The sequence below is a fragment of the Plecotus auritus genome (genome assembly GCF_963455305.1).
Source record: "Plecotus auritus genome assembly, chromosome: 5".
Taxonomy (NCBI): domain Eukaryota; kingdom Metazoa; phylum Chordata; class Mammalia; order Chiroptera; family Vespertilionidae; genus Plecotus; species Plecotus auritus.
The window spans coordinates 170,391,806-170,410,455 of record NC_137776.1 but is presented as its reverse complement, the minus strand read 5'-3'; the positions used below and the strand labels follow the sequence as shown (position 1 = coordinate 170,410,455).

General features: G+C 49.1%; 1 protein-coding gene across 3 annotated transcripts in view; it reads right to left on the bottom strand.

The window, feature by feature from the left end:
- Positions 1 to 18,650, bottom strand: part of GGTA1 (glycoprotein alpha-galactosyltransferase 1 (inactive)) — a 125,258-nt gene that overhangs the window by 38,685 nt on the left and 67,923 nt on the right. The window contains exon 1 of one of the 3 annotated variants that reach the window (XM_080667709.1): positions 17,741 to 18,215. The exons of 1 other annotated variant lie outside the window; for it this stretch is intronic. The gene's annotated coding sequence lies outside the window, so the exon portion shown is untranslated. Of the gene's footprint in view, positions 1 to 17,740; positions 18,216 to 18,650 lie in introns of those variants that run through there. One more of the 3 variants, XM_080667710.1, reaches the window with a different exon arrangement.

Below are 18,650 nucleotides of genomic sequence, written 5' to 3'. Positions count from 1 at the left end.
AAATGTGGTACATACATACATACAATGAGATATCATTCAGCCTTAAAAAGGAAGGAAATTCCGACACACCCTTTAACATGGGAGAATTTTGAAGACAGTATGCTCAGTGGAATAAGCCATCACAAAAAAAGACCAAAAATGTATGATTCTACTTAGATGAGTTACCTAGAGCAGTCAAATTCAGAGACAGAAGAGTTTAAAATGTAACTTTTATGTTATGCTATAATATATTACCACAATAAACTACAGTCGTGTGGTAATAGTGATGAATTTTGTGCAATGAGATTGTGAGAGTGATCACTTTATCTTTTCTACCTCTCTGCTTTTTCCAAATGTTCTACAATGAGAATATATTACTTTTAAAACCAAACAAAAAAGCTATTTAATTAAATATATCTGACACTTTCCAAAACTGCATTGCTGTAATTCATGTAAATGTAAGCAATACTTTCTGTACTTAATTAATAAAAGGATGCCAACATTCAAGGATGCCAACTAAAGTATGAAATGACAGGCAGAGTGGTCCTGTTATAATAATGTTATGGTAAGGGCTTAGGGCGTTCACCATCAAGATAGTGGGGTGTTCACCAATTTGGAAGTTACAGAGTATCGGGGTCTCCACACAGCAAACATTTCACACAATAATAATTTCACACATTAAAGGGGTTTCCTTATGACTATAACATTATTATAACAGGTCCTCCTTCCTAAGATTAGTTGTTCTCGTATATATTTAAATGAATTTCAGCCCTGGCCGGTGTGGCTCAGTGGATAGAGCGTCGGCCTGCGGACTGAAGGGTCCCAGGTTCGATTCCGGTCAAGGGCATGTACCTTAGTTGCGGGCACCTACCCAGTAGGGAGTGTGCAGGAGGCAGCTGATCGATGTTTCTCTCTCATCGATGTTTCTCTCTATCCCTCTCCCTTCCTCTCTGTAAAAAATCAATAAAATATATATTTAAATGAATTTCAAATAAAAACGGAACCAAAATAAACCCTCTAACAAGCCTCCCAAGAAACTGCCTGGCTTGAAAAAGCTCCAACACAAATTGAAGAGAGAAAGAAAACTATGGAAAAGTGAGATGGCCAATGTTCTTTTAGGATATTAACTCACTGCAGCTGGGAGAGTGACACTGTCAGTGAATTTCTATCCTCCTATTTCCAGAAAACGTTCTTGTGTAGAATGAATTCCGAAACCAGAAGGAGCCCACCACTTATAAACAATGCAAATCCATTTCCTCCAACACACCCTCCCCCAGAGAAATGTGGAACTAACATTTAAAGAATACTGCTTTGCAGGGCAGCCAGTGTGTCTGCCTGCCAGGGTGCCCTCTGTGTAAGCCACAATGGTTCACCTTCCCTGGCCCCTGGGCCCTCTGCTCAGGGCTGGCTCAAGGGCAGGTGGACCAAAAGGTAGCCTCCAGGAGGAGGACACTGTGGCTACACCCAAGTGTGGCCTCCCTCTGGCGCCTCAGTGTCCTTATCAAACCAGTGGGAAGAAGGGCACGCAGGGTTGTCCTTGCAGGATTGTTGTGTGGGTTAAACGGTGCTGCCCGAGTGTCTGCTAAGATGTTAGACGCATAGTAGGTGCTCATAAACTTCCTTCTTTATGTCCTAGAAGTTCACTGTCCAACATTCACATGTCTTGGTGGGGGCGCTGCAGGGCATTGGCATGTATCAAGTGTAGTTAATGCTGAGTGGCAAATTGCAGGGTTCTGGTAAAACAATGGGGTGGAGAGAGGATCCTTCGGACCTTAGGTTCAGGGAAGGCCCTGGAGGAGGCATGGGAGGGAAGCTCGGGCTCTGACATTGATTGGCAGGCAAAGGACCCTTTCACAGTCAATGTGTGTGAGATCCAAGGGCAGAAAAGTGGATTCCACTCAGAGATGAAGAAACAGAGGCTCAAAGAGGTTAACTGGTGTATTCAAGGCCACACAGTTAGGAAACAGCCAGTGTTCGCGTTTTCTAAAACTCCCCTGGCGTGGGCTGGGGAGATATCCCGGAAATACCAGCTCAGCCACTAACTCATTTGTTTAGTTAGTTGTTTACCTCCTGCCTCTTTCCTTTAAAAACAATAGGTTTCCCAACTCATCTACAAAATGAGAATACTGCCTCAGGACCTTTGCACATGCTCTTCCCTCTCTTCTTGGGACACCTTTTCCCAACCCCCCTTACAGCCATTCACCCTCCACCTGTGCTTTTGGTTTCAGCCACAGTCATTCCTAAGGGAGTCTCTCCAGGGCCTCCCAGTTCTCCTGGGTAGCACCCTGTTCCTGTCCTTTAGGGCACTGACCGCTACCTGGATGCACATGAGTGATTATTTGAGTCACAGAATCCATGGTATTTGTTGTATGGTGATTCCATAAACATTGATTCAAAGGCCAACTCTATAGTCTTAAGAAAGTACTACCCTCCCCATCCACCTCCACCCCGTTTCTCAGACTCTCATGTCTGAAACATGGGAGGCGGCTGGGACCCTTGTTAGATTTCTGCCAGCTCACACAGTCTGTGATTCTATCATCCACCCCTCCCCGCCAAAAAAGTCAACAACAAAGCAAATAAACCAAACCAAACCCCAAACCATTGTGATTCCAGCACGCTATGTGACCCAGGACAGGTTCTTACATTCTCTGGGCCTCAGTTTTCCCGCCTATCAGACAAAACACTTAGGCTCGATCTTCTAAGATCTTCCCACCTCTAACAATCGTAATTCCTACAAGGAGGGCTCCACCCTCCCCTTGCCCTTCACCTTGAGCTCTTAGTTCAGTCCAGGCACACAAACAGGAAGTGACATCCAGGAGCCGCATAGCTGCTAGTTTCTCTGCAGCATGGGCACCGATGGGGAAGCAGAGTTTCTAAACTTTGCAACTAAAGCCAGGACTCCATGCCCAAGACTTTTCACAAACGGTGTGTGGGGAGGGCGCTGTTGGTATCTGCTGGGCCTCCCGGGCCACTGCCACCCTGGTGCATTCACAGGGTTTACCTTCCAACCCCTGCAGAGTAACAGACTTCTACTCTGATGGTTGATTGAAGGTGGTAAAACCGCAAGACAGAGCAGAAGATGGAGTGCAGGGCTCCTGGGCTCCAGCGAGCCCCTGTGTGACCTTATGGAAGCTCCGGCCCCTCCCTGGGCCTGAGTTTCCCAGGGGGCTGAAGTTGGGGCTGTGCCAGCTCCCCCTCACTCTGATGTTTTCTCTCTGAAGGCAGTGTGGTGCCATGGTGCAGGGCACCATCTCCTTGCCCGTGTCTGAGTCCCAAACCTTTCCCTTACCATGTGGCCTGGGAAATTTCCTCATCTTGCTGTGCCTCACTATCCTCACTTGTAACACTGATGAAAAGGCAGGGCCGCTGTAAAGCTCCCAGAATAGCATCTGGAGTGAGTGTGCTCAGGAAGCGCAAGCTCTTTTTGTTTTATTATTACCCTTGGTTCTGCAGCGGGTCCCTTTCCTGGTTTGACCACCTGCAGAAGGGCAAGGAGGGCCCTGTAGACCAGGTCCAAGCCCCACCACTCAGAGAAAGCACATCTGAACCTCAGTCTGAGACAGGGGTGGGCAAACTTTTTGACTCGAGAGCCACAATGGGTTCTTAAACTGGACCGGAGGGCCGGAACAAAAGCATGGATGGAGTATTTGTGTGAACTAATATAAATTCAAAGTAAAGGAGAGGAGGGGAGAGCAAGAGAACCGGATAGAACAGCCGGATAGTTTGCCCAAGGCTGGAGACAAACAGGGCAGGAAATGAAACTATAGGGGAAGGCAGAAAACCCTGTAATGTATGTGCCCCAGGTTCTCGGGCGAAGCCTCAGGCCACACCCAGACTCAGTAGCAGACGGAGGGTCTGGCCCATCCCCAGCTCCCCCAGGAGAGGATGACCTTTCAGAGAGGAGAGGAGAGCAGTGAGACACAGATGCCGGCTGGTAGTATCTCTGTGGCTACCTCTGCCCTGGACCTCTCGGATAAAGAGGAAGCTGGACCCAGTCATCTTGGACCCAACAGATAATTCTGGCTGACAGGACTGTTGGCCTCTGACCCCTGGGAACGTAGAGATGTGGGTGGCACCACCTCCCTTGGGTCCTCAACGGGAAAGTCCGAGTGACAGCCCAGATTGCAAAGAGAAGGGACTCCAATACCTGCTTCTGCCAGGCCAACTGCTGTGAGAATGAAAGGAGCCCTGACCACAGCCCCAAGGGACGACCCCAGGGGTGTGCCTCTCAACAGATGCTATAGACAGACGCTGTCTGCCCCTCCACGAGGAGGCACAGAAATGGATAGTAATTCATTTTTACTGTATTTTACCAAAGTATCAGTCCATGGAGCACTAGGAATCAAGGAAGGAGGAAAGGACTGGCCTTCTACCACGCTGCCCATAGACACATTGTCCTGACCTCTAGGGCCACCCATTTGGCTCCAGTGCGTTCAAGGTAGAGCATGTCACCCAGTGGCACCTTGGGCCTCCCAATATCTGATGCCACTGAACAGGCTGGGAGGGCCTGGCTTTCTCTCGGGACAGCCCAGAGGCTGCACAGGGAACAGGCAGGGACATTCAAGGAAGCCATCTGCACTGTGTTCAAAGTGTCCGCAGGGGAAAAGAGGAAAACCTAAGATCCAGTGTGCTAGCACCGACCCTGGAAGATGCTCAGGGGAGGAGGTTTGGCCGTGCTGCCGAGGAGGGTCTTTACCAGTTATAGAGACTTTTTATAGCTGAAGGGAACGCTGGGCGTCTCCGCTCAAACCCTTTTCTTTTACAGATGAAGAAAAGGGCTCAAAGCAAGTGTACTTTAGAGCAGAGGCAGGATTTGAACCCTTGAAGGCTCCTTGCCCTACCTCCATTCACTGGTTCCACCCATGGATACTGAGGGCCTTACTGTATGCATAAGTGTTCAGTGGTGAACCAAACAGGGAAGTACTCTGTTCTCACAGAGCGTGCATTCTAGTTGGCAAATAAATAACATTAAAATTTAACAAAGGAAATTAAATAAGGAAATACTTTTAGGTGGTGAAAGGGGTTATAAAGCAAATAAAAGACACGGACATGCTATAGCGACAGCGGTGAGGTGGGGCCCTGCAGTTTGGGGATGGCCTATTTGTGCTGGCTTCTCTCCGGGGTCCCCAAGGATCTCCCAACCCGGTCACGTGCTGGAGTTGGCTCATGCTGGCTTGCAAGGGCCAATTGTCAAATTTTCAGGAATTTGGCAAGCAGGTTGTTAAACACAGCCATTATTAAAAATTAAATTATATAAACTTACACAGCCATTATTAAAAATTAAGTTATATAAACTCACAGCTAAATGAATTCTATTAAGAACAAAGGTAATCATCAAAACTCATCGCTTCCTAATAGTTTTACGACACGGTAAACTCTTGAGGTCACTGACCCCGATTGCATCTAACCAGAGTGGAAAATAACAGTATGTTCCCGGTTCCTCAGGCAGCAGCTCGAGACTGGTTATGGTGGAAATATTTATATTACGAAATGTGGCAACTACCACCTTTCGGGGCTTTCATTTTTCAAAGAGCTGATCACGAACCGGGGAGCAGCACACCGGGCCTCCGGCACGAACCCAGGCCCCGTGGTTATGGCAGTCTGTGCGCTTCCAGAGAGAGGGTGTGAGATTGTGTGGGGACGGAGCCTCCGGTCACGCAGGCGTGAACTTTCCTCTTCCTTTTTTAAGGCTTCCACCATGAGGAAGCAAATCTGGGAACTCTAAACAGGCCTGTCCCTTCCTACCAAAGAATCTCTTCAACACGATTGATCAAGGGTCTGTAAGATGGTGGTTCATTCATGTATTTATTTTTGATCAATTAAATCCTACTGTGAGTATCCAGAGGAGGTAAAGATTTAAAGGGACGCTAAAGCGAATCTCTTTATAAATGTGTACGGTCCCCTCTGAATTCCTCTAGATTGGCACACACTGGGCTTCCTTCCTCCGGGGACATAACTGTTCTCCTAGCAGCAGAGTGAAGTTATTATTATTTTCACTACTACTAATGATAACAGTGGTGCCATTTAATAGTACCACATGTCAGGCAGGAGACAGTTAAATTACTTCTAAAATCCACACCAACCCATTTTACACATGAGAATACTGAGGTTGAGCGGTTCAATAACTTGACGAAGACCAGGCTGCCGCTCCTAGAGGTCCCCAGGCTTCCTTCCTGCACTGCAGCTCTGGGACTCTCTCTTGGCAGCATCTGCATGCAGAAGTGCAGCTGCCCTCTTCTCTCCTCCCTCGGGGAAACCACGCGTCCTCAAGCAGCTGGCCAGCAGGATTCTGTGGCACCACGGGCTCCCCCATCTCTGGTGGCTCTGGTGGACTTTGTGACTGCTGAGCTTAGTGCCAGGAGCCCCCTCCCACCACCAGAGCAGAGCGACCCAGATGTGCCTGGAATGCAGGAGAGTGACCTGGGCCCACCCAGTTGGCAGCTTTGCATCCTAAGGAAGTGGCGTGAATGTCTGGATGCCGGTGAAATGTTGCAGGAGCTCCATGGCAGCAAGATCTATAAGTAGCTCCTGTGTGAACCCCTAACCATGTTGTCCACTGCCCGACTTCTAGTGGTTCTGGCCAGCTTGGTCTTCCAGCTGTCCCAGGGATACTGTGAACAACCAAACATCCTCCCAGTGCGTGCCTTTTCTGCCTCAGTGAGCTGGAATCTCCATCTGTTGCTTGCGACCATGATTTCTGACCAGGACAGCTTCTCACCGGCTGCTCCATATATCAAACCCAAATGGTTACTGAGTATTTTCATGCGGCAGAATGACTTCCTAAGCACTCAGTTAAATCTGCACACAGGAATAGTAGTTCTCCTTTCCTTTGCACGGCTCTGGAATAACATGTAAAAATTTGCTATACAAAAACCCCACATGAGAATATTGAGGGTCAGCAGTTCAGTAACTTGACTAAAACCAGGCTGTCTACTCTATAGACAACCGTAGAATTAGTCAAAGGAGAGCAAGCCCAGACTCAGTCCCTGCTCTCAGGGAGCATTTGCCCCTGAAAGAAAATCCTGCCCCTGATTCTGAGAAGTGTCTTGTCTTTCCCCACAGATGCCAAGCAAGTTCCTCTCAGGGGCAGCTGGCCAGCTGCTTGAGGACGCGTGGTTTCCCTGAGGGAGGAGAGAAGAGGGCAGCTGCACTTCTGCATGCAGATGCTGCCAAACTCAAAGTCACCCCTCTGGGCAACTGGCCCATCGCCCTAGGCTTGCTCCCTCCTCTGTGTCCTCACTGCGCCCCTCCAGCCACCAGGGCCGCCTGGCTTCTGGAACAGCCAGGGGAATGTCAGAATGACAGGTTTCTCAGTATCTTCTTTCTGCCTGAAACTTCCCTCTTCACCCTCTAACTGTTTAAAGGTCACTTCCTCAGGGAAGCTCTCCCTGACCACCTCCCCCAACAAGGCTGGCCCCTGTGACACCCACTCTGCCCTTGTCCTTCACTGCTCCAGCTGTGCAATTGGTTGTTTCATGACCATCTCCCAAGCTAAATCCTAGCCCTTGGATGGGCAGGGACTGTGTCTGTCCACTGCTACGTCTCCGGTCTCTAGCACAGCACATAGTAGGTGCTCAATAAATTCCGGGCATGTTAATAAGTGAGAGAATTTATGGTGGTGGCTCGGTGAATGTTGAATAGATATCGGATTCAGACATGAGTCTCTGGAACAGGTACCTTTTCTAGAACCACAGTTCCTGGTGCCCAAGCTGGCAAGTGGGGGCCAAAACCATGGGATCCCTCCAGGCACAACAGCTGCTCCTCCTTGTAGGCTTTTAGTTTCAGTGTTCATTTCCTACAGGATTGGACTTGTTGTCTAATAGCAGGTGTTGCTCAGAGAGAAGTTCGCTAGATCACAGCCTCGTGCCATTTTGCTGGCAGGGAAACTGAGGCTGCAACAGTTCCCATTGCTGGCAGCATCAGCACGGGGTGAGACCAGATCAGCTCACTTTCAGCTCAGAGCTCTTTTCAGAATCCCATCCTATGAGGTGCCAAGTCCGGGGCACTTAAAGCAAGGCTCCTGAAGACAAGAGCACCCAGACCGGGAAGGAATTGAAAACATTTATTAGCTATATTAACTAATCGCAAGTCCCAGCCCCTCTCTCCTCATACTCTTCCAGCTGCTGTTTTGTGTTCTCGCTGACTGAATTCTGTTCGAGCCGCGCCAGGCAGGGGCCCTCTCCTGGGTTGGGCATGGATCTGTACCCAAGCATCTTCTCTGAAGCTGCCTCCACCTTTGAAACCAACCCCCAGCCCTTGCACCTCACCCGAGTCTCCAAACCACACTGTGGTTGGAGACAGAACAGGGCTCTCCTGCCTCAGTTCTGCCACTTCATTCTTGAAAGACTTTGGCCAAAACATTAAAACTTTAAGCCTGTTTCGCCACATGTACTAGTAAAACAACTCCCAATTTACAGACCTCGTGGGGTTTTTGTGAGGCTCAAGCAAGACGGATCTATGATCTCACTTTCTAAACTGTCCACTAGTGCCGAGAACTCTAATATTAATAATCCTATCATTATTTTTCTGTTTCCCCCAGGGTCTTGCTGTCAACCCATAGCCACCAGCTGATCTATCCCAGGGCCCATTCTCTCATCCAGCCTCATGACAATATTCAAAACCATGCTGACCACATGCGCCAAGAAACCCTCTCTTCCTCTGACTTCCCAGACGTGTTCGGTCTGGGCTCTCCTCCTCCATCTCAGATCACGCCCTCTCTCAGTTAGGACCTGGCCCAAGTGGCAACTCCACACTTTTTCCCGCCTTTCACATCGGCCAAGGTCACATGGCTTCAGAGAACCACAGGAAGCACATGCCCTACACCCAACTCCCTTGCAAATGCTTGCATGGGGTTTCCTGGGTGCTCAGAAATGTGAGCACTACGTCCGATCTCCACCCTGCTGCCACCAACACTTCTCCTTTATAAGATGCTCTCTAACAATAAAAATCATGCAATGACCCCAGGAGCTCGCCTGGGCACGTCCCGCAGCCCGGTCTGGATGGCATGCGGCCGAGTTCTCTGGCCTCCACCCTGGACTTGGACAAGCTGAACGGATCAGCTCTTTAGCTGGAGATTTAGATGACATATTTCTACTTCCTTTTTTTAGAACTGAAGGACATTTTAAAAAATTATTATTTGGGGGGCTTTCCTGAACTTATTGGGATGACATTGGTTAACCAAATACACAGGTTCCAGATGTACAATTCTATATACATCATCTGTATATTGTATTGTGTGTTCACCACCCCAAGTCCAGTCTCCTTCCATTACCATTTATCTCCCCTTTACCCTCTCTACCTTCCCCCATCCTCTTCCCCTCTGGTAATCACCATACTGATATCTGTGTCTATGAGGGGTTTTTGTTTTTTTGTTTTCTTACTCTTTTCACCTTTTTCACCCAGCCCCACAACTCCGAACTGAAGTACTTTTAGAAATAATTCTGGATTGAATATACTAAATGATAACTCCTTTGCTTTCAGTTCATGGACCAGACATACATCACTCTTTGACTTCCCAAACAAACTCACCTGGACTCCCTCTCTCAGAGCGAAGGAAAGCTCCTGTCAGCAGCCCTTTCAGCCTGGGCTACATGTGAGGTACCTTGTCCCATGTCTGACAGTCATTAGGGATGCTGACTCAGGCAGTGGGCCTCCAGAGGCACACTTACTCACCACAGGGGGTCAAGTAAGGAGTGCTGTGGTCCCGAACAGTGTGCCCGCTGCTCCAGCAGCTCAATGAACCCAACAGAATATAACTGGGGATGAGTGTTGGGAGATGCCCAGGGAGCTGGGGGGAGCATGAGGAGTCCTAATTCATGGGAGGCAGGACGAAGAGATTGGTTTCGCAAAGAAGATGATGATGAAGCTGGGTCTTGAACGATGAATAGGAATCTGCAGGTGGGTTTGGGGAGGAGATGGGGAGGGCATTCCAAGCACAGGGAGGAAAGCCCAGAGGCATAAAACCTGGAGAGGGTTTCATGAATGATAGCAGTTCCCTGAGGCTGGATCAGAAATTCTAAGGAGTGAGGTGATGAGGGTGATGAGAAGTGTAGAGAACAGCTCATTCAGGACCTTGAATGTCACCTATCAGAATATATGTGTTATCCTGAGGTCAGAGTGGAGGCTTGGAAAGACTGAAAAACCCAATCAGTTGATGTCTAGAAAGAAGACTTAGGTGACAAGATGTACTAGAAGACATAAGACTGGAGTGGAGAAAGGGGGGGCATAGAGCGGAGATCCAGGCTGGAGAGGGGTGCACCTCAACTGAGCAGGAACAGTGGGGATGGAAGCGAAAGAACGATCTGAAGAGTTGGTAAAGAGGCAGGATTAACTGGACTAGGTCACAGATTTTATGACTTAGATTCAGGAAGGCAAGGTAGGAGGATGACTCCCAGACAGAGGATCCACGTGTGCAAAGATATAGAGACTCGAAAGGGCACTGCCATGCCTGTGGAAACGGGAACAATTGTACCAAAGCCTAGGCTGTGAAGGGGATTCCTTTAGAGAGGAGAGTTATTCACAAATCTATGTGGTCAACTGGATTATGGCTTCCAAGTATCATTCCCTGCCAATAGGCAGCGTATATACCTCTGACCCATTGATTTTTGGACTTGGTCAAATGACTGGCTCTGACCAATGGAATATGGGTAAATGTGGCAGTCTGCCAGTCCAGAGTGAAGGCTTTAAGAGGTATCACATCACCTCCTTCTTTCTCCAGCTCTCACCACAAAAATAACAAATAGCTCCTTCAGCTTGGGTCCTGTGATGAGAAGACAAATGGAGCAGGTCTTCTGTCTGGCTGGCACCTGGAGCAGAGCCACAGAAACCATGCAGCTGCAACTGCCCTACAGCTGTCATGCAATGTGAACCATGAAGAAACCTGTGTGTTCACAAGTTAAGACTTAGGCAGTTATTTGTTCTGCAGCATAGCTGCACTAAGAGCTAACTGATACACACTTTATGCATGGGATAAGGGAGCAGATGGCGAAGAACCCTCACATGCCATGATTAGTTGTGCATATGGAGAGTCAACAGGGAATTGTGATGAGCTTTCTCATCTTCATTCATTCACATCGAATCTCAGAGGTGGGGACCATCCATCCTCTTTCAGAGCCAACCCTCTCCATTCCCTCCTGCTCCTCTATTGCTCTATTGGCCATCCCTTCCCTCTCCTGCACTGAATCCTCCCCCTGAGCCCATATCTCACTTGTCTTTTCCATCTGAAATTATTTCCTTCATCCTGTCTTCCTACAGCTATAGGTGGATCTTTCTCCTGACCTTCTTAAACTTTCTGGAAAGAGTTGAATATACTTACCATCTCTACTTTTTTCTCTCCCTCCTATCAACAATCTAGCCTGCCTGCCCCACATTCCACTGAAACTACTCTCAGTATATACTTCAGTAATCTCCAAATTGCCCAATGCATTTTCCAGTCCTCATCTTCCTAGACTGCTCAGCACAATTTAGCCTGGGAGTAAATTCATTATCTCCCCACCTCAAACATTCCTATTTACTAGTCTCTCGGCTAGTGGTTCCATTATTTATCCAGTGACAGAAAACCAACACAAGATAATGAATTCTGCTTCAGACTTTGCCTCTGAGCATTCAAGAAGAGATATGCACAAATGGTAGTTAGACAATGAGTTGAGGGCCCAAAACAGAGATCTGAACTGGAGATAAGGGTGACTGTTAGAGAGGTAGCATTTAAAGCCATAAGTCTGGATGAAATTGCCTAGTTTTCAGAGTACAAATACCCGGTCTTTAAATATCAGGTAATATAGAGAGCTCTCCTGAGCCAGAAATTCCTATGCCTAAGGTCACAGTTCCAACCATCATTTAATTGCTTCCCTCCCAGGTCATGGCTCCTAGCAGCCTCCACACCAGAGGTCCTCAAACTGCGGCCCGCCAACAAGGACATTTATCCGACCCTCCGGGTGCCGCTGCCTGTCCTGCTTAGCAGCCGACTCGTCCCGAGCCCGCAGTGCGCATAGGAATTTGTTCATAGTTTTTTTCTTAAACTATAGTCCGGCCCTCCAACGGTCTGAGGGACAGTGAACTGGCCCCCTGGTTAAAAAGTTTGAGGACCCCTGCTACACACCATCATCTTATTTCATATTCTGCCCCCTGCCCATGTTGTCTTCTCCAAGAACTCTTAAAAATCCATCATGAAACAAAAGGTAAAGATACCACTGCCCAGACAAAATAAAAAAGACTGACAATACCAATTCTTGTCAAGGATGTGGAATAAGCACACAGCTAATCCATTGCTATGGAATGTAAAATGGTATACCCTGTGACTCAACAACTTTACTACTAGGAAAAAGCAAATGTCCACAAAAGAATTCTATAAGAAATAACAGCCCAAACTGAGAATAACCGAAATGTCCATTAATAAGAGATTAAGTAAGCAAATTATGGTACATTCAGACAATAGAACACTACTCAGCAACCAAAAGGAAGCAATTACTCATATGCCCAACAACACAGACGAATTGAAAAGACACTCTGTTCAGTGAAATGAGCCAGATGTGAGATATACAGTATGGTTTCATTTACATGAAGTCCAGGAACAGGCAAAATTAATCAGTGGTGAGAAAATCAGAAAGTGGTTACCTAAAAGGGCAGAAGGAAAATTAATTGAAAATGGGAACTTTCTAGGATGATGTAATATTTTATATCTTATTTCGGGTGGTGGTTACAAAGGTGTAAACAACTGTCAAAACTTGTTAAACACTTCAGATTTGTGGATTTTATTGTATATAAATTACACTTTGAAAAGTAGAAAAATAAAATACTTTTTAAAAACTTTATTGATTGATTGATCTGAGAGAGAGAGGAAGAGAGAGAGAATTTGTTCCACTTAAATGTATTCACTGGTTGAGTCTTATATACGCTCTGACGGGGGTGGGGGGATGGGGATCCATATGGGACTATACGCTAACCCAGTGGTCGGCAAACTCATTAGTCAACAGAGCCAAATATCAACAGTACAACGATTGAAATTTCTTTTGAGAGCCAAATTTTTTAAACTTAAACTTCTGGAGAAACCGAGATGGCGGCATAGGTAAACACCTAAACTGCTGCCTCGCACAACAATTTCAAAACTACAACTAAAAGACAGAACGGACACCATCCAGAACCACAGGAAAGCTGGCTGAGTGAAAATTCTACAACTAGAAGGAAAGAGAAAAGCTCACAGAGAATTGGAGGTACGGAAAAGGATCTTTGTGTGCGCAGAGAGGAAGGGCGGCTGAGAGCCTGGCTGACTTTCTCTGGCGGAACAGGGAAGGAAGCCCCCGACCGCACTGAACCCCAGTTCTGACTGCACTGAACCCCAGTTCCGGGAGAGCCCCTGGGGACCCACGCTCTTACGGGGGTGTCTGGACTCTCGGGCGGAGACTCGGGAGCTGGGGAAGGCGTAGGACTGAAAGCGCGCGTGTGCCAGTGCGCACAAAGGCTGCGGAGGTTGCCACAGGCTTTCCTTAATGGAAGGGAGTCAAAGGCTCCTGACTGCACTGAACCCCAGTTCTGACTGCAGTGAACCCCAGTTCCAGGCAAGCCCCTGGGGACCACGCTCTTGTGGGGGGAGTCTGGACTCTCGGGCGGAGACTCGGGAGCTGGGGAAGGCAGAAGTCTGAAGGCGCGTGCGTGCCAGTGCGCACAAAGGCTGCGGAGGTTGCCACAGGCTTTCCCTAGTGGAAGGGAGTCAAAGGCTCCTGACTGCACTGAGCCCCAGTTCTGACTGCAGTGAACCCCAGTTCCAGGCAAGCCCCTGGGGACCACGCTCTTGTGGGGGGAGTCTGGACTCTTGGGCGGAGACTCGGGAGCCAGGGAAGGCAGAGGTCTGAAGGCGCGCACGTGCGCGCAAGGGCAAGGCTGGCGGGAAGCCAAGATGAGACTCCACCCCATCCAAGCTGAGCACAGAGGCTATTGCAATTTGGCAAGTCTAATCCTATAAGGCTGTCTCCAGCACCGAACTTCTCCCAGCATAGACACAGCTGATCCTTAAAGCCAACTGCCTGGAGGTCAATTCTTCCCAGTGATACCAACAACAATCAAGACTTAATTACAACAAGGCTGTACACACAGTCCACAAAGGGGTGCACCAAGAGTGTCCACCTCAGGTTAACTGGGGAGGCAGACCCACTGGGCCATATTGGAAACCTAGCACACAAATCTACCCTACCAACTCAGGGAAGCAATGAAAATGTGGCGTCAGAGAATCAGATCACAAACGAAAGAAATGGAGGAAAACAAACGACTGGATAAGAATTCAAAACCATGGTTATAAGGCTTTTCAAGAATATCCTAGAAAAGGCTGATAAATATAACGAGACCCTCGAAGATATGAAAAAGGACCAACTAGAAATTAAACATACACTGACTGAAATAAAAAATATTATACAGAGACCCAAAAACAGACAAGAGGAACACAAAAATCAAGTCAAAGAATTGAAATACAAAGAAGCAAAAAACACTCAACCGAAAAAGCAAAAAGCAAAAAAAATCCAAAAAGTTGAAGATAGTGTAAGAAGACTCTGGGACAACTTCAAGCGTACCAACATCAGAATTATGGGGGTGCCAGAGGAAGAGAGAGAGCAAGATACTGAAAACCTATTTGAAGAAATAATGACCAAAAATTTCTCCCACCTGGTGAAAGAAATAGACTTACAAGTCCAGGAAGCGCACAGAACCCCAAACAAAAGGAATCCAAAGAGGACCACACCAAGACACATCATAATTAAAATGCCAAGAGCAAAAGACAAAGAGAGAATATTAAAAGCAGCAAGAGAAAAACAGTTAGTTACCTACAAGGGAGCACCCATACGACTGTCAGCTGATTTCTCAACAGAAACTATGCAGGCCAGACGGGAGTGGCAAGAAATTTTCAATGTGATGAATAGCAAGAACCTACAACCATGATGACTCTACCCAACAAAGCTATCATTCAGAATTGAAGGTCAGATAAAGAGCTTCACAGATAAGAAAAAGCTGAAGGAGTTCATCACCACCAAACCAGTATTATATGAAATGCTGAAAGGTATTCTTTAAGAAGAGGAAGAAGAAAAAAGTAAAGAGAAAAATTATGAACAACAAATACATATCTATCAACAAGTGAACCTAAAAATCAAGTGAATTAAAAACCTGAGGAACAGAATAATCTGGTGAATATAATAGAATCAGGGGCATAGAAAGGGAGTGGACTGATAATTCTCAGGGGGAAAGGGGTATGGAGGGTTCATGAAGAGACTGGACAAAAATCGTACACCTATGGATGAGGACAGTGGGGGGGAGGTAAAGGCAGAAGGTGGGGTGGGAACTGGGTGGAGGGGAGCTATGGGGGGAAAAAGGAGAAACAATTGTAATAATCTGAATAAAGATTTATTAAGATTAAAAAAATAAAAATAAACTTAAACTTCTTCTAACGCCACTTCTTCAAAATAGACTCGCCCAGGCCATGGTATTTTGTGGAAGAGCCACACTCAAGGGGCCAAAGAGCCGCATGTGGCTCGTGAGCCGCGGTTTGCCGACCACTCGCTAACCAAATGAGCTACGAGCTATCCGGCCAGGGCAAAATCCTTTTAAAGTATCTGTAAAATAAACACTAAAATAAAAATAAAGGGTAGAAAGCATTCATTTCAAATACAATTATATTTATACTACGAATGCACCTAGGTAAGTGCCCAGTCCCCCCACTTAATGCTGCCCCCTTTCAGCCACTCTTCTTACACCCCTGTCCCCATTTTGATAACATCTGTCCATTAGCCATTTTCTGGCCATCACAAGAGATGACTTAATGGAAGAGCACACACCTTCGACCCAGACAGAGCTGCCTTCAAACTCAGCTGCAATTTAAGAGCGGAACACCCATGAGTGAACCTTCTCTTCCTCAACTGTGAAATGGGTTCATGATATCTACCCTACCCTGCTGGGCAGGGCTAAGACGGGGCAGCGTGCTGACTAGCTCCTGAGGAACCCGTCTTTTTTATTTTTTTACCTCAGCCTATGAAACCAACTCACATATGAAGGTCCCCCTAAAGTCTTGGAAAAGCTCAGAGGATGAGACTCACTGGCTGCTTCTGCCAGAAGGGTAAGGAGGCAGCCCTTGGGCCCTGGAGCGCGGGTCCTAAGTGAGCTGGTGCTATGAGCTGGAGAAATGACTGCTTAGAGCACAGCGGCCAGGGAAAGGTACTCCCTCGCCTACAAGTGAGGAGATCCCCTCTAGCTACTGGAGGATCTTGCCCAAATCACTTTGCACACCTCTTGACTCAGTTTATCCAGGCTGGACCTGAGGAATTTGATATCAAAACAGCCCCTGGGGTTTTCCAATATAAAGAAGGGAAGCCAGAGACCTGCCTCCAGGACCCCTCTCCCCCACCGTGTTGGTCCTTGAGCCAGGATCCTAGAAGCACAAATTGAAATCTCCTGGACCCGTAAACCCTAGAGACTCTTTCCCTGTTTCCAGCCTGCCTTATTCCATCATTAAACACCTGTTACTTGGAACAATACCTGGGGTTTGCACCTGCCCCCCGGGTAGGGCAGGCAAGGTACACCCAGAGATAACTCCAAACAGGGGTTTAGCTTAGCCAAAGAAGCACAGAAGTGGAAAAGAATACCCATCTCCTATTACCCTCTCCCCCATGCCCCAAACACAGGCACCCCTCCACACTTGGCATTTCCTTACTCAGAGCAATATTCCTTTTTCCGAGTTGTGGAAACTGAGGCTGTATCCGGCAAAGCATCTCCCAGCTAGGAGGCAGCAAGGAGGGCTCCTCCCTGCATCTCCTGCCTCCTGAGACACACCTATTTCCAGGCGAATGAAGAAGGCAACAGGCGCCTGCCTGCTCAGGAGCCAGAGAAGGGCAAAGGACAAGGGAAGCCACAAAAGCAGTCTCCTGGGTCTGGGTTCCTTCCTGCGGGGAAGAGTGGCATTGCCACCCTCGCACGGCCCTCCTCCCTCCCCGCCAGAAGATTGGGGAATCTCAAGTTGTTCTTCTTTGCCCACGCCTGACATTTTTTTCCACTTTACTCTTTCTTGGACGCCTTTCAAGAGTTTGTGCAATCATTCTGTTTAGCTGTTTTTCTGCCATTTTCAAACGTGGGGTGGTGTCCCTTTCGGGTGAGAACAGGGTTATTTGAAGAGTTGAAGGGGTCCTTTCACCTCCCATCACCCCAAATGTAGTAGGCCCTTCGCTGCCAAAGTTACAAAGTCTGAAACTTTCTGCATGCCGGGGTTTGGGCTTGGTGCTGGGCTCTGCGAGCTCTCACCTCTTCCCCTGCGCCCCTGCGCTCCTGAGTTCCTGCGCCCCTCACTCTACCGCCCAAGCTCCTCTTCCCAGAGCCATCCCCTTCCCATCCAGTCCTGGCAAGAGCCATGTCTCCTTCCTGCCCCAGAGACGGGGACAGACCCCGCACTGCTTTAGAGACTTCCTCGGCGGTCCTGCCCATACCCCCGAGCCTCCCCTCTCCCGCCTCCTCCCCGCGGACCCGGCGCGGGCACCTCAGACCCCAGCCCGTGAGGCCCCAGTCGAGAAGGCTGGGCAGAGGCAGCGACAGGGACCGGATGAGGACAGCGACGGGGTTCGGTTTGAAAGGCAGCGACGAGAACAAAAGCAGGGACACAGTCAAGGCAGAAACCGGGCCGGGCCGGAGCGGTGGCCCTTCTCCTCTCCCCACCCCGCCCGCGCCCCAGCCCGCAGCCCCGGGGCCTGGCCCCGCTCGCGGCCTCGGGGAGGCTCGGGCGGCGCCCCGTGGGACCCACCTGATCCGCAGAACTGGGCGCGCTTGGCGATGGACCACGCCTCGGCTCCCGGCTGCGGCGGCGCCCTCGGCTGTCCGCACAGCGGCCGGGCCGCCTCCGCCCGAGCCCGGCGGGTGTGCCGCCTGCGCTCCGGCCAGACGCCGGGCGCTCTCCTCCGAGGCAGCGGGCGGCGCGCAACGGGCTGGGGCGCGAAGGAGCGGGGAGCTCTCGGCAGCGAGCGGCGCACTCCCCGCTCGGCACCGCCCGAGGCTATTTATGCAAAGCGGGTTCCGCCCCGGACACAGACAGCAGAGCTGCCGACCACGCTAGGGCTCCTTTGCTGGTGCATGCGAGACTGACGGCCTGGCTGCAGAGAGGGTGTTTGTTTCATTTCACTCAGGCAGAAAAAAGCCTGAAACCAGCAAAAAAAAAAAAAAAAAAAAAAGACGGCGACGGTGGGTGGCTGGGCCTCTGCCCCCTCAGGCCTGCACGTGGTGGAGGTGGGGGTGGGGATGGGAGACGGGAGTCATAGGCTGGGGTGGGGTCTGTTGTCACCCTGCTCTGCAAGGAGTGGCCTCAGCGCACTGGCGCACCGCCTCCCTCGGGGGAAGCGGAGAGCCTGGGAGGTCCGAGCCACCATTGTTTCCTGGGGAAGGAAGCGCGCACAGGCCGACCCCGACTGGCGGGCGGGCTCGAGCGCTCCTCGCTGGGGCCCCGAGTCCTGAGCTCCGGAAGTGAGGGGCTTTTCCCCGGGCACCTAGCGCGGTCCTGCCCCTACTTGTTCACAGACTTTCTGATCTTGGAGCCCAGAGTTTCTCAAACTGGGTTCTCCACAAGAATAGTTTCGAAGGGAACAAAAATATATATATTTCAGAGTGGGTGCTTCTGTGCCCAGTGTGACAGCCATTCACTTCTGGTGAGCAGATGTAGG